The sequence below is a fragment of the Peromyscus maniculatus genome, chromosome 23, assembly GCF_049852395.1.
Source record: "Peromyscus maniculatus bairdii isolate BWxNUB_F1_BW_parent chromosome 23, HU_Pman_BW_mat_3.1, whole genome shotgun sequence".
Lineage (NCBI taxonomy): Eukaryota > Metazoa > Chordata > Mammalia > Rodentia > Cricetidae > Peromyscus > Peromyscus maniculatus.
Window position 1 is genome coordinate 36,690,573 of NC_134874.1, and position 12,470 is coordinate 36,703,042.

General features: G+C 41.1%; 1 protein-coding gene and 1 pseudogene across 2 annotated transcripts in view; one reads left to right on the forward strand and one right to left on the reverse strand.

The window, feature by feature from the left end:
- Window positions 1-9,603, reverse strand: part of LOC102924003 (cytochrome P450 3A31-like) — a 40,572-nt pseudogene extending 30,969 nt beyond the window's left edge. Inside the window, exons 1-3 of the transcript XR_013047577.1 lie at window positions 9,378-9,603; window positions 2,880-2,973; window positions 911-963 (exon numbers count right to left, since the gene is read on the reverse strand). The product of XR_013047577.1 is annotated as a cytochrome P450 3A31-like (transcript). The remainder of the gene's footprint in view (window positions 1-910; window positions 964-2,879; window positions 2,974-9,377) is intronic.
- The window catches only part of LOC102916524 (cytochrome P450 3A11-like), a 229,252-nt gene that overhangs the window by 132,447 nt on the left and 84,335 nt on the right, over window positions 1-12,470 (forward strand). The window lies entirely within an intron of this gene.

A 12,470-nucleotide genomic window follows, 5' to 3' on the forward strand; every position in this document is an offset into this window, starting at 1 on the left:
ATACCAGTCTGGGACTTGACTGGTCAGTGAGAAGGAAAACTAAATCAGCTATTCATTGACCTCCAATCTCTCTGGAATTTTATGGAATATTAGTCAGTGAAAAGTTGACAAAACACTATCAAGTGTTGACAAGCAATAATGTTGCTAGGAGACATTCACAGGGCCATTGGACAGACAGCACAGCCTGCTACTGGCATTGAACGACATGGTCATTATGGGCTATGTCAACTCAGCAGACCCTGTGTTCAGGCCTGTGGTCCCTAAGGATGGAGAGGAGATGAAGAGGCAGGAAGAGCCAGAGCCTCCTCCCACTTGTTTGTGTCTCCTAGCATATGATGACACCCACTCAAAAGATGTCCCCAAACTCCAACATCAATGACAGGGAACACTTTCTGCTACTGATTTATAGAACCATTAAGGATGTAGATCCAAGAAGAACACTTTGATTTTTAAATACAAATTGACTTTGATCTCCAAGGTCAATTCAATTAGACAGGACACAATGATATACTCCACTATCAAAAGTCTTGGCTGGGGATGATGGTGGCTTAGGCCTTTAATTCCAGAACTCAGGAGATAGAGGCAGGTGGATCTCTGTGAGTTCAAGGCCTCTCTGGTATACAGAGTGAATTCCAGAACATCCAGAGCTGTTTCGCAGAGAAACCATGTCTAAAAACCAAAACAAATCAGCAAAACACAAGGCCATGGAACACCAAAGACTATCAAAAAGCCACAATGTGCAATGTTCTGAAGATAATTAGACCTGGGAACCATAGTACTTAATGACACATGGCATCACTCTTACAACAGAGAGGTGCATGACTACAGTCCTGGGCTGGCATTGTCCTTGCACATGTAGAGTACATCTTCCTAAAAAGATCAGCTCCATAGAGCTTTCCAGAATACTCACCCCCATATTTTTCCATACTTTTTATAGCACTCAACGTCAAATTTCCATACACCCTGGAAAGAGAAATATCATGAAATCCATTATTGCCCTGTATGTACCAACCCTTCTGTAGCCAGGGAACCAAAGCCTAAAATCCCATGAAAGTAGGTTTATTGTTTCTGACAGAGAAAAGTTCTTCAGTAACATTGAGTTGCACCAGCCAGATGGCTCAGTGGAATAAGGGAAACTGATATGGCAGGACAAATGATTATCTTCCTGTAGTCTCTGCATTCACCTCATAGACATGTACCTATACATACCACCAGATACAAGCATGTGTACAGAAATAATCATTATCATCATCATAATAATAATAAATTGTGATAAAGAATGTGGAAAGTAAGCATAGAACCTTTAGGAAGAAAAACCTGAGCAGACATTTCAGTGTTAGAGCACTTGCCTGACATGAAGAAGACCCTGGATCCCATTCTCAGTACCACAAAAACAAAAGAGAATAGAAAAATTGTCATTAGGCTTGGAGATGTGATTCAGCAATTAAGAGCACTTGCTGATCTTCCTGAGGGTCCAAGTTCTATCCCCAGCACACATATCCAACACCTCACAACCATCTGCAACTCTGTCTCCAGATAATCCCTTGCCCTCTTCTGGCCTCTGTAGGTACTGCACTCATGTGCACAAACCCACACTTATGTGCATGAAATCTTCTTTCTAAATGAATCAATTGTTAACCTGGACCTCCATTCCTACAGGAAGAGAGTGAAGCAAAATATGCTAGTTCTCAAGAACCCAGACATACCATGAAGGGTGAATGTTGGGGATAGAGCCATGGAAATAACCTCAGGGGTTCAGTGATTGTAGAGAACCCAAGTATATGAAAAGTCTGCCAATGGTGTCTATGTGGGTCTGTGATGTGCTGATGATTCAGAAATATTTAGTAAAAAGAAAAAATGTTGCTTGTGAACCCAGGTACAAAGAGGAGAATTTTAATCTAGTTCATAAAGCTTGATGTCCTTGAAGCTGGTAACCCCTTCAAGATTTTTCTTCAATAAGTACAGCATTGCCTTTCCTGAATCTGCACTGGGTAAGAAACAAACTTTTTTTACTCACAAAGTTTGGGCATAATGTCCTGAATATCAAGATGAAATGGGCTGGGGATCTGGGTGTTTCACCCAAGGCAAACTTGACATTGAATAAACTGACATTAGGGCCAGTCAGATGGCTGCGAATGAAAAGACACTTGCCACCAACCCTGATAACCTGAGTTTCATCCCTAGGATTCATAAGGTGGAAAAAGGAAAAAACTTACCCATACATTATCCTTTGATCTATGTATGCATGCCATGGTACATACATACACTCAACCAAAATTAATAAATATGGAGGAAAGTTCACAATGGGAGTTGTGAAGGTTGGTCAGTGGGAAAAATAACACCCTAAATATCTCAGCTTGGATCTCCAGTATCATTGCAAATGCTAGGTAGTGGGTTAAAGCCCTCCAGGAGTCCTGACTTGCCGGAGACAGAAACACAGGCTTCCTGGAACAAGCTGGCTAGCAAAACCCCTAAAGTCAGAGAGAGCTTGGTTCAAGTGAGAGACCCTGTATCATAGTATAATATGAAGAGCAATCAAGAAGACAACCAATATCAACCTCTGGCCCCTCCATGCACACACAAATCCATGCATATGTACCTGAAAACATATGAGTACTCACACACATGAAAATACATGCATACAAACTAGGAATACACACACACACACACACACACACACACACACACACACACACACATTTAATAGTTTTATGTTGGCAACAGAGCCCCAAAGGAACCAGTAGACATTCTCCAATATCATGAGAACACACAGTATAAGGGCCTGAGATTTCAGAATTTCCTCCCAAGGACCACTAAATATAACTAAACCATTATTGGCCATTAAGGAAGCCATATGGGGGAGTTCAATCAAAACTCACCTTGTAGTAATTCAGCAGAGTTCCTACAAATGGGAGAGGTTTGGGCCCAGGAATTCCCTGTTTCTTAAAGACATCATGTTTATGGGTCCCATATCTGTAAAGTCAAACAGAAAGCCTTGTGAACACACACACAAAAGAGATGAGATAAACATGACTAAAACAGCAAAATGAAACAACCAATGACTTGGCTGCTCCTCCAGCTCCCAGGAACTTAGGGAAAGGCTGAGGGGTCCAGTGTGTATGGCAGCCCACTGTTCATATCTGTTTCTACTGAGTTCTGGTGGATCTGTGGGTAACCTGAAAGTCAATCAGGTCATAGCAAGAGTAAATCTTATCAGAAAACCTCCTGACCTCAGAAAGAGGGAGTTGAAAGTGCATGTGGGTGTGCCCAGCAGATTTGCACACTGTCAATATGAACTTCAATAGTTAGCATAACTGGGGAGCCCGCCAGCACCCATTTGGAATAAGAGGTGAGTCTTTATCCTCATACCCGAACACCCCAGCCCCTAGGCTCTGGGCCCAGGGTAACAGCAATTTTCCTCTACACTACCACCCATTGTAGTACCAGTTTCAGGCCAGTCACAGGCAGACCTCCTGCAGACAGATCAGACTACCACCATACCCCATCAAACCCTGTAACCCAAGCCCCACATCTCACAAATCCCACCCACCCTCTGAGACTGCTACTGTTCCCTGAGGCAGAGGCCGCCAGCACCCAATTGGACTAAGAGGTGCATCTTTATCCTCATACCTGAACACTCCAGCTCCTGGGCTTTGGGCCCAGGAGCACAACTCTGCACTCCTACACCACTACCCATTGCAGTCTCAGTTTCAGGCCAGTCAGCTGGCAGACCTACTTCAGACATGTCAGACTAACACCATCCCCCACCAGACCCTGTAACCCACAAGCCCCGCCCCTCCCAACCCACCCATGTGCCTATATTGCAGCTACTCCCTGAGACAGAGTCCACAAGCGCCAATTGGACTGAGAGCTGCTCCCTGAGACAAAGAGTCCATCAGCACCGACTAGACAAAGAGCTCCCACCGGACCAAGAGTATTGATCAGACCAAGAGAGTCTCACTCAGACACAGACCCTGATTACAAGTGGAGAAAGAGATGGGTAGACACCAGTGAAAAAAATACAGTCAACAACAAAAAACTAACATGGTTCCATCAGAACCTACATCAGCAGGACATGAATATTCCAACACAGAAGAAACAGAAGAAATTGAGCGTAAAATGACCTTAAGAAGATAATAGAGATCTTTCAAGAGGAAATGAAAAAATTCCCTTAAAGAATTTGAGGAAAAGTCAAACAAAAAAAGGGGAAGAAATCAGTAATAATAAAGCCAAGAAAAAACAATTAAACAAGTAAGGGAAACAGTTCAAGATTTGAAAACTGAAATTGAGGCAATAAAGAAGACACAACTGAGGGAATGCTGGAAGTGGAAAATCTGAGTAAACAAACAGGAACTACAGGCACAAGCATAACCAACAGAATGCAAGACATGGAACAGCAGATCTCTGCCATTGAAGATATGATAGAGGAAATAGATTCATCAGTCAAAGAAAAAACTAAAGCCAGCAAAATCATGACTCAAAATGTCCAGGAAATTTGGTACACCATGAAAAAACCAAACTTAAGAATAATAGCGATAGAAGAAGGAGAAGAATACCAACTCAAAGGTACAGGAAATATATTCAACAAAATCATAGAAGGAAACTTTCCCAACCTAAAGAAAAAAATCCCCATAAAGATACAAGAAGGTTACAGAACACCAAACAGACAAGATCAAAAAAAAATCCCTTCACCACATAATAATCAAACCACTAAACATACAGAATAAAGAAAAAATATTAAGAGTTGCAAAGGAAAAAGGCAAGTAACATATAAAGGCAGACCCATCAGAATAACACCTGACTTCTCAATGGACACTCTGAAAGCCAGAAGATCCTGGACAGACATTATGCAGACACTAATAGACCATAGATGCCAACCCAGATTATTATACCCAACAAAACTCTCAATCAACATGGATAGAGTAAACAAAATATTCCATGATAAAACCAGATTTAAACAATATCTCTCCACAAATCCATCCATACAGAAAGCACTTGAAGAAAAAATCCAACCTAAGAAAGTTAGATATACCCATGAAAACACAGGCAATAGATAGTCCCAAGCCAACAAATACCAAAGAAGGAAAACATACAACACTACCACTAAAAAATAACAGGAATTAACAATAACTGGTTATTAATATCAATGGTCTCAATTCACCTATAAAAAGACACAGGCTAACAGAATGGATATGAAAATAAGATCCATCCATTTGCTGCATACAAGAAACATACCTCAACTTCAAAGACAGACACTACCTCAAAATAAAAGGCTGATGAAAGACTTTCCAATCAAATGCATTTAAGAAGCGAGCTGGTATAGCTATCCTAATATCTAATGAAATAGACTTAAAACTAAAATCAATCAAAAGAGATCAGGAAAGACATTACATATTTATCACAGAGAAAATCAGACAAGATGAAATCTCAATTCTGAATATTTATGCCCCAAATACAAAGGCACCTACATTCGAAAAAGAAACATTACTAAAGCTTAAATCGCACATCAAACCCCATACACTAGTAGTGGGAGACTTCAACACCCTACTCTCACCAATGGACAGGTTTGCCAGACAGAAACTTAACAGAGAAATAAGAGAACTAACAGACATTATGACTCAATTGGACGAAATAGATATCTACAGAACATTCCACCCTAACACAAAACAATATACCTTCTTTTCAGCACCCCATGGAACCGTCTCCAAAATCAACCACATGCTTTGTCATGAAGCAAATCTCAACAGATACAAAAAATTTAAAATAACCTCCTGTATCATATTGGATCATTATGGCTTAAAGTTAGATTTCAACAACAACAAAAATTACAGAAAGCCTACAATCTTATGGAAACTGAATAATGCCCAATTGTATCACCAATGGGTCAAGAAAGAAATGAAATATTTCCTAGAATTCAATGAAAATGAAAGTACAACATACCCAAACTTATGGGACACTATGAAAGCAGTGCTAAGAAGAATGCAATGCCCTAAATTCCCACATAAAGAAGTTGGAGATATCTCACAGTAGTGATTCAACAGCACAACTGAAAGCTCTAGAACAAGAAGAAGCAAACTCACCCAGGAGAAACAGATGCCAGGAAATAATCAAATTAAGGGCTGAAATCAATAAAATAGAAACAAAGAGAACAACACAAAGAATCAATAAAACAAAGAGTTGGTTCTTTGAGAAAATCAACAAGATAGACAACCCCTTATTCACATCAACTAAAAAGCAGAGAATGAGCATCCAAATTAACAAAATCAGAAATGAAAAGGGAGACATAACAACAGATAACGAGGAAATCCAGAAAATCATCAGGTCATACTTCAAAAACCTGTACTTCACAAAATTGGAAAATCTGAAAGAAAAGGACGATTTTCTGAATAGGTACCCCATACCAAAGTTAAATCAAGACCAGATAAACTAATTAAATAGACCAATAACCCCTAAAGAAATAGGAACAGTCATTAAAAGTCTCCCAACAAAAAAAAAGCCCAGGACCAGATGGTTTCAGTGCAGAATTCTACCAGACTTTCAAAGAAGTACTAATAACAATACTCTTCAAATTGTTCTACACAATAGAAAAAGAAGGAACATTAAAAAATTCTTTTTATTAGGCTACAGTGACCCTGATACCCAAGCCACACAAAGATGCAAGACCCTGACATTAATCTACACACTTATGAACATATGATTTTCAACAAAGAAGCCAAAACTGTACAATGGAAAAACAGAAGTATCTTCAACAAATGGTGCTGGTATAACTACGTATCAACATGCAGAAGATTGCAAATAGATCCATATCTGTCACCATGCACAAAACTCAAGTCCAAAACTCAAGACCTCAGCATAAAACCAGTTACACTGAACTTGATAGAAGAGAGAGTAGGAAGTAGTCTTGAATGCATTGGCACAGGAGACCATTTCCTAAATATAACACCAGTAGCACAGAGCAACAATTAATAAATAGAACCTCATGAAACTGAGAAGCTGTTGTAGAGCAAAGGACACAGTCAATAAGACAACCTTACAGAAAGGGAAAAGATCTTCACCAACCCCACTTCTGACAGAGGGCTGATCTCCAAAAATATATAAAGAACTCAAAAAGCTAGACTTCAAAATACTGAACAATCCAATTTAAAAAATGGGCTACAGAGCTTAACAGAGAATTCTCAACAGAAGAAGCTCAAATGGCTGAAAGACATTTAAGGAATTGCTCAACATCCTTAGTCATCAGGGAAATGCAGATCAAAACTGCTCTGAGATACCATCTTACACCTGTGAGAATGGCTAAGATCAAAAACGCTGAAAACAGCTTATGTTGGAGAGGATGTGGAGCAAGGGGAACACACCTCCACTGTTGGTGGGAGTGCAAACTTGTACAGCCACTCTTGAAATCAGTATGGCAGTTTCTCAGAAATTTGCTAATAAGTCTTCCTCAAGACCCAGCTATACCACTCTTGGGCATATGCCCAATGAATGCTCAAACATACCACAAGGGCACATGCTCAACTATGTTCACAGCAGCATTATTTTTAATAGTCAGAACCTGGAAACAATCTAGATGCCCTTCAACTGAAGAATGGATGAGTAAAATGAGGTACATATACACAGTGGAGAACTACTCAACAGAGAAAAACATTGACATCATGAGGTTTGCAGGCAAATGGATGGAACTAGAAAATATCCTGAGTGAGGTAACCCAGACTCAGAAGGACAAACATAGTATGTACTCACTCATAAGTGGATACTAGATGTGAGGGAAGGGATGGACAGACTCTAACCCACAGCTCCACAGAGGCTACCTAATAGGGAATGACCCTAGGAGGGACATATGGATGAGCCAGCAAAGGAGAAGTGGGTGAGATCTATATGAGTGGACTGGGTGTTGGGGCGGTGGTGGAAGACAAGGAGTGGGAGATGAAAACATAGAGAAATAGGGGGGTCCCGAGCTGGAATAGACACAGAGTGGGAGGTTAGGGAGGGAGATACCATGATAAATGAGGACATCGTGGGAATAGGAAGAGGCAGGGTGCTGGGGAGACTCTCAGGAATCCACAAGGATGACCCCACCTTGGACTGCTGGCAATGGTCCAGAGGGTCCATGAACTGGTCTACTCTGGTGACTGGTCTAGCAAATAATCTAACTGTCATCATAGAGCCTTTGTCCAGTGACTGATGGAAGCAGATGCAGAGATCCATGGCCAAGCACCAGGCTGAGCTCTGGGAATCCAATCGATGAGAGAGAGGAAGGATTTTGCAGGTGGGAGACATCGAGATCTTGATGGGAAAGAGTGCAGAGCCCATACATGACTGGCCACACTAGTGGAAGCCCATGAACTGAAGACTAGTGGCTGTGGAGCCACCATGGGACTAGACCCTCTGAATATGGAAGATTGGTGTTTGGCTCAAACTGTTTGGGGGGCACCCAGGCAGGGGTTTGGAATCTATCCCTGGTGCATGGAACAGATTTTGGGAATCCGGTGGCAGTGGTGTGATGCCTTATGCAGCCTTGGTGCAGTGGGGAGGGGCTTGAACATGCCTAGGCTCAGCGTACTGCACTCTGGGAGACCTTGATTTGGGGGAGGGATGACGGGTGGCTTGGGAGACAGGACTGAGGGGGTGGGAGGAGGACGAAGGTGGGATTTGTGGGTTCTATGTAGAGTGAGTAGAAAAGTTCTTAATAAAGAAAAATGAAAAAAATAAGAAAAATTAAAAAAAATGAGTTAGTATAACTGGGCTTTAGTTCAGTAGTAGAGTGCTTGACTAGCACATACAGGCTCTGGTTTGACCCCTCCTTATGCCAAAAAAAATGCAAAAAGAACTCAGTTGTCACTTCATTTGGGGCCTTTAAGATGACTCCACAGGTAAAGGCAATGGCTGCCAATGTTGATCATCTGAATTTGACCCCCAGGAGCTACATGATATGAGAGAACTGACTCCCCAATGTTGTCTACACACACACACACACACACACACAGAGAGAGAGAGAGAGAGAGAGAGAGAGAGAGAGAGAGAGAGAGAGAGAGAGAGACTCATGTGCTGCCCTAGTTCCAATAAATAAAAACAGGTAATTTAAAATGTTTTTACAAGAGTTAAATTCATCTTCTGATTTCTTTCTAAAGTTTTATTATAGGGCCTGTGGAGGGCATCAGATCCCCTGCAACTGTAGTTACAGATGATCGTGAGCCACATGTGGATGGCAGGATTCAAACCTGGGTCCTCTGAGAAGAGCAGTCAGTGCTCTTAACCACTGAGTCATCTCTCCAGCCCCTGCTTCTGATACCACTTTTGACCTTGCAGACAGAATATAGGTCTGAGTATTACCCCAATCCAAAGGACACGGTGGGAGAGGATCTTTGGTGGTTACTCACCGGTATAGGAACACCAGACTGATTGCCAGGAGGACCCAGGTTTCCAGGGAGAGAACTGAAGTCAGGTCCATCGTGGCTTGTCTGTCAGCACTGTCCCCCCCTGTGTTCTCCCTCCAGCTGTGTGTGCTACCCTCTGCAGGGCTTCCCTTCTGCCCAAGGGTGCTGAAGTGTGCGCAGCCTGCGGTGTTTATACCCTGGGAAGATGGTGGGGACAGGGCTCCAGCCACCTGGACTTTGGTATCCTCTTCATTGTGGCAGATCATAAAGTTTGTACACCGCCTGTTTTGACCTCATGTGTGTTAATATTTTGTGCAGATTCAATAAATAATGTTGTCATTTCAGGAAAATGACAGGTTCTTCCTTTTTATCAAAAGTTCAAGCAAATACATTGACATAAAATGCTCTCTCACAAAGGAGGTCTTCATTCATAAATAAATAAACTGAGCAGGGCAGTGGTGGCGCACGCCTTTAATCCCAGCACTCGGGAGGCAGAGGCAGGTGGATCTTTGTGAGTTCGAGGCCAGCCTGGGCTACCAAGTGAGTTCCAGGAAAGGCGCAAAGCTACACAGAGAAACCCTGTCTCGAAAAACAAAATAAATAAATAAATAAATAAATAAATAAATAAATAAATAAATAAATAAATAAATAAATAAATAAACTGAGGCAAACATTGTCCAATCTGCATACAGAATTTTACAAAATGCCTTTGTCCCTCTCTGGAAGACATTTTGTCATTTTTGACAACTTAACCCAGCAAAACAATGTGGTGATATTTTATTTGTGCTGAAATGTGATTTTGTTTGTATGTTAATGAATAAATTTGCCTGGGGATCAGAACTAATAGCAAGCCATTTAGCAGAAGTCTGGCAGTGGTAGCACATGCCCTTAATCAAATCACATGGCAGGCAGAGTCTGTGTGTTCAAGGACATAGCCAGCTTCGTGACACACACCTTTAATCCAAGTACTAACCATAGAGACTTGGAGGTTTATATAGTCAGGCAGTTACGAAGAATTCATGTGGTTGAGTTTAGAACCAATGAGAAGGCAGAACAGAAAGTCAATAAAACTAGACACACAGGAAGTAGGTCTCTTTCTCAGGGAAAGGACAACAGTAACAGCAGGTGGTAAGAAGGCAGTCTTAGCTCATGGCTGCTGCTCAATCTCTGGGCTTTTAACTCTGCATTTGGCTCTGTGTTTCTTACTTAAGAAGACTGCTTAGAATTACATTTCATTTGGTGCCAACATGGCTCCCCAGCACCCCAGGACCAAGCTTGGCCCTGCTTGGCCTAGGCCCCTGGCCTGACTGACCTTAGCTACAAGTGGTTACCCGCAGCTGGAGCTACTTGCAGCCGGATTGCCAACTCAAGCAGGGGCTCAGGCTTAAAAAAAGTCGGTGCTACAAACAACTCAGGCCCATATTGGCTCAAGTTGGAGCATATGGTACATGGTTCCCCCCCCCCTCTCTTTGGATTCCCATCTCAGATGCTAGGTAGCTGTTTTGAAATTCCCTCGGATTTCTACTGTTCTATGCAGACTTGGTAAGTCAATTAAGATATCAGATATTTTAAAGGGAAAAACTACGTAAGAGAGAAAATTATTTTCCACATTAAAAAAAATGGGTATTATGAGTACATTAGATGAAAATTGGACTGTGTTTGATAAAACTTTAGGCAGTCTGAAAATGGAACAATTATATGAGAAGATTAATGTTGATGGGATCTACATTACACCAATTATGCACATTATTGCTTTTCCTATCCTTATTTTACTATTTAAAAAGACAGTCAATTTAAGTGCTAAGATAAAAGCTTTATAATAACCTTTTAAAATGAATTATGGAGAAATTCAGACTAAGACAGAAGAATTTAAGGGTGAAATTATTACAGGATTGGATTATAAGGTTACAGAAAGAAAGCCTCTTTTCAAACAATCACCCTTAATTTATCTGGTAACCATACAGCAGCTACCTGGTCAAGTGAATGCACAATTGGACTCCAATTGAAATGTTAGATTTAAGAAGGTTTAAGGAGGTAATAGTATCTTATGGCATGCATTCCCCCTTTGTAAAGCAAATGTTAAACTCCTGGTCAATTTGTAATAAGATTATTCCACAGGACTGGAGAGAGCTGGTAAATTCTGTTCTGGAACCTGGGACCCAGTTGAAGTGGTGTATGTGGTTCAGAGATGAAGCTAAAAAAGAAAATCAGTGGAAGGCTAAAGGTGTACAAATCTCCCAGGATCAGCTTGTTGGAGAAAGCCAATATGCTGAAATACAAAGACAATATTTATATGATAACCAAACCCTAATTCTATATCGAATGGCAGTCTTGAATGCATGGGACAGAATTGAGGAAGCAAGAAAGAAAACTGAGTCATTCACAAAAGATATACAGGGCCCAAAAGAATCCTTCATGGGTTTCTTACAAAGACTGACTTCAGCAGAAAATAGAATGGTTCCAAATTCAGAGGCTAGCCAGATAATAATTGAATCTTTGGCTTTTGAGAATGCAAATGCAGCATGCAAGAGAATAATCAAGCTGTTAAAGGCAAGATCTGCACCCTTGGAAGATTGGATTAGAGACACTTTTAATGTTGAGTCTCATCGCTATGATGATATGTGGATAGGAGAAGCAATTTCAAGAGGTTTGAGTAATGTCAGATGTTTTTGATGTGGAAAGCAAGGACATTTGAAAAGGGACTGTAAACAGGGCATTCCTAGAAACAATGTTTTATCAAGGAACAATGGCAACAGAATGCTCCTTCCTTCTGGAGTATAGAGAAAGTGTGGTAATGGTAAACACTGGACCAACAAATGTAAATCAACAAGGGACAGGCAAGATAATCCTTTGCCTCAGTCTGAAAACTCCCAGAGGGGCCTCAGGCAGGCCCCCACACCAAATCCAGTTCAGATCTTTCCTGCAGACATAGAGGAAATACCTAGTCAGAGCAATTAAATAACCAAATGCCTATTGGAATAAACCAGTCTGCTTGGGGTGCTAAAACAGTTGAGACAGAGAGAACAGCAAAGTCAGGAGAAACCATAAAGAAAAATGTTGGCAAACTTCTATAAATGAACAAAGACCAAAATTAAC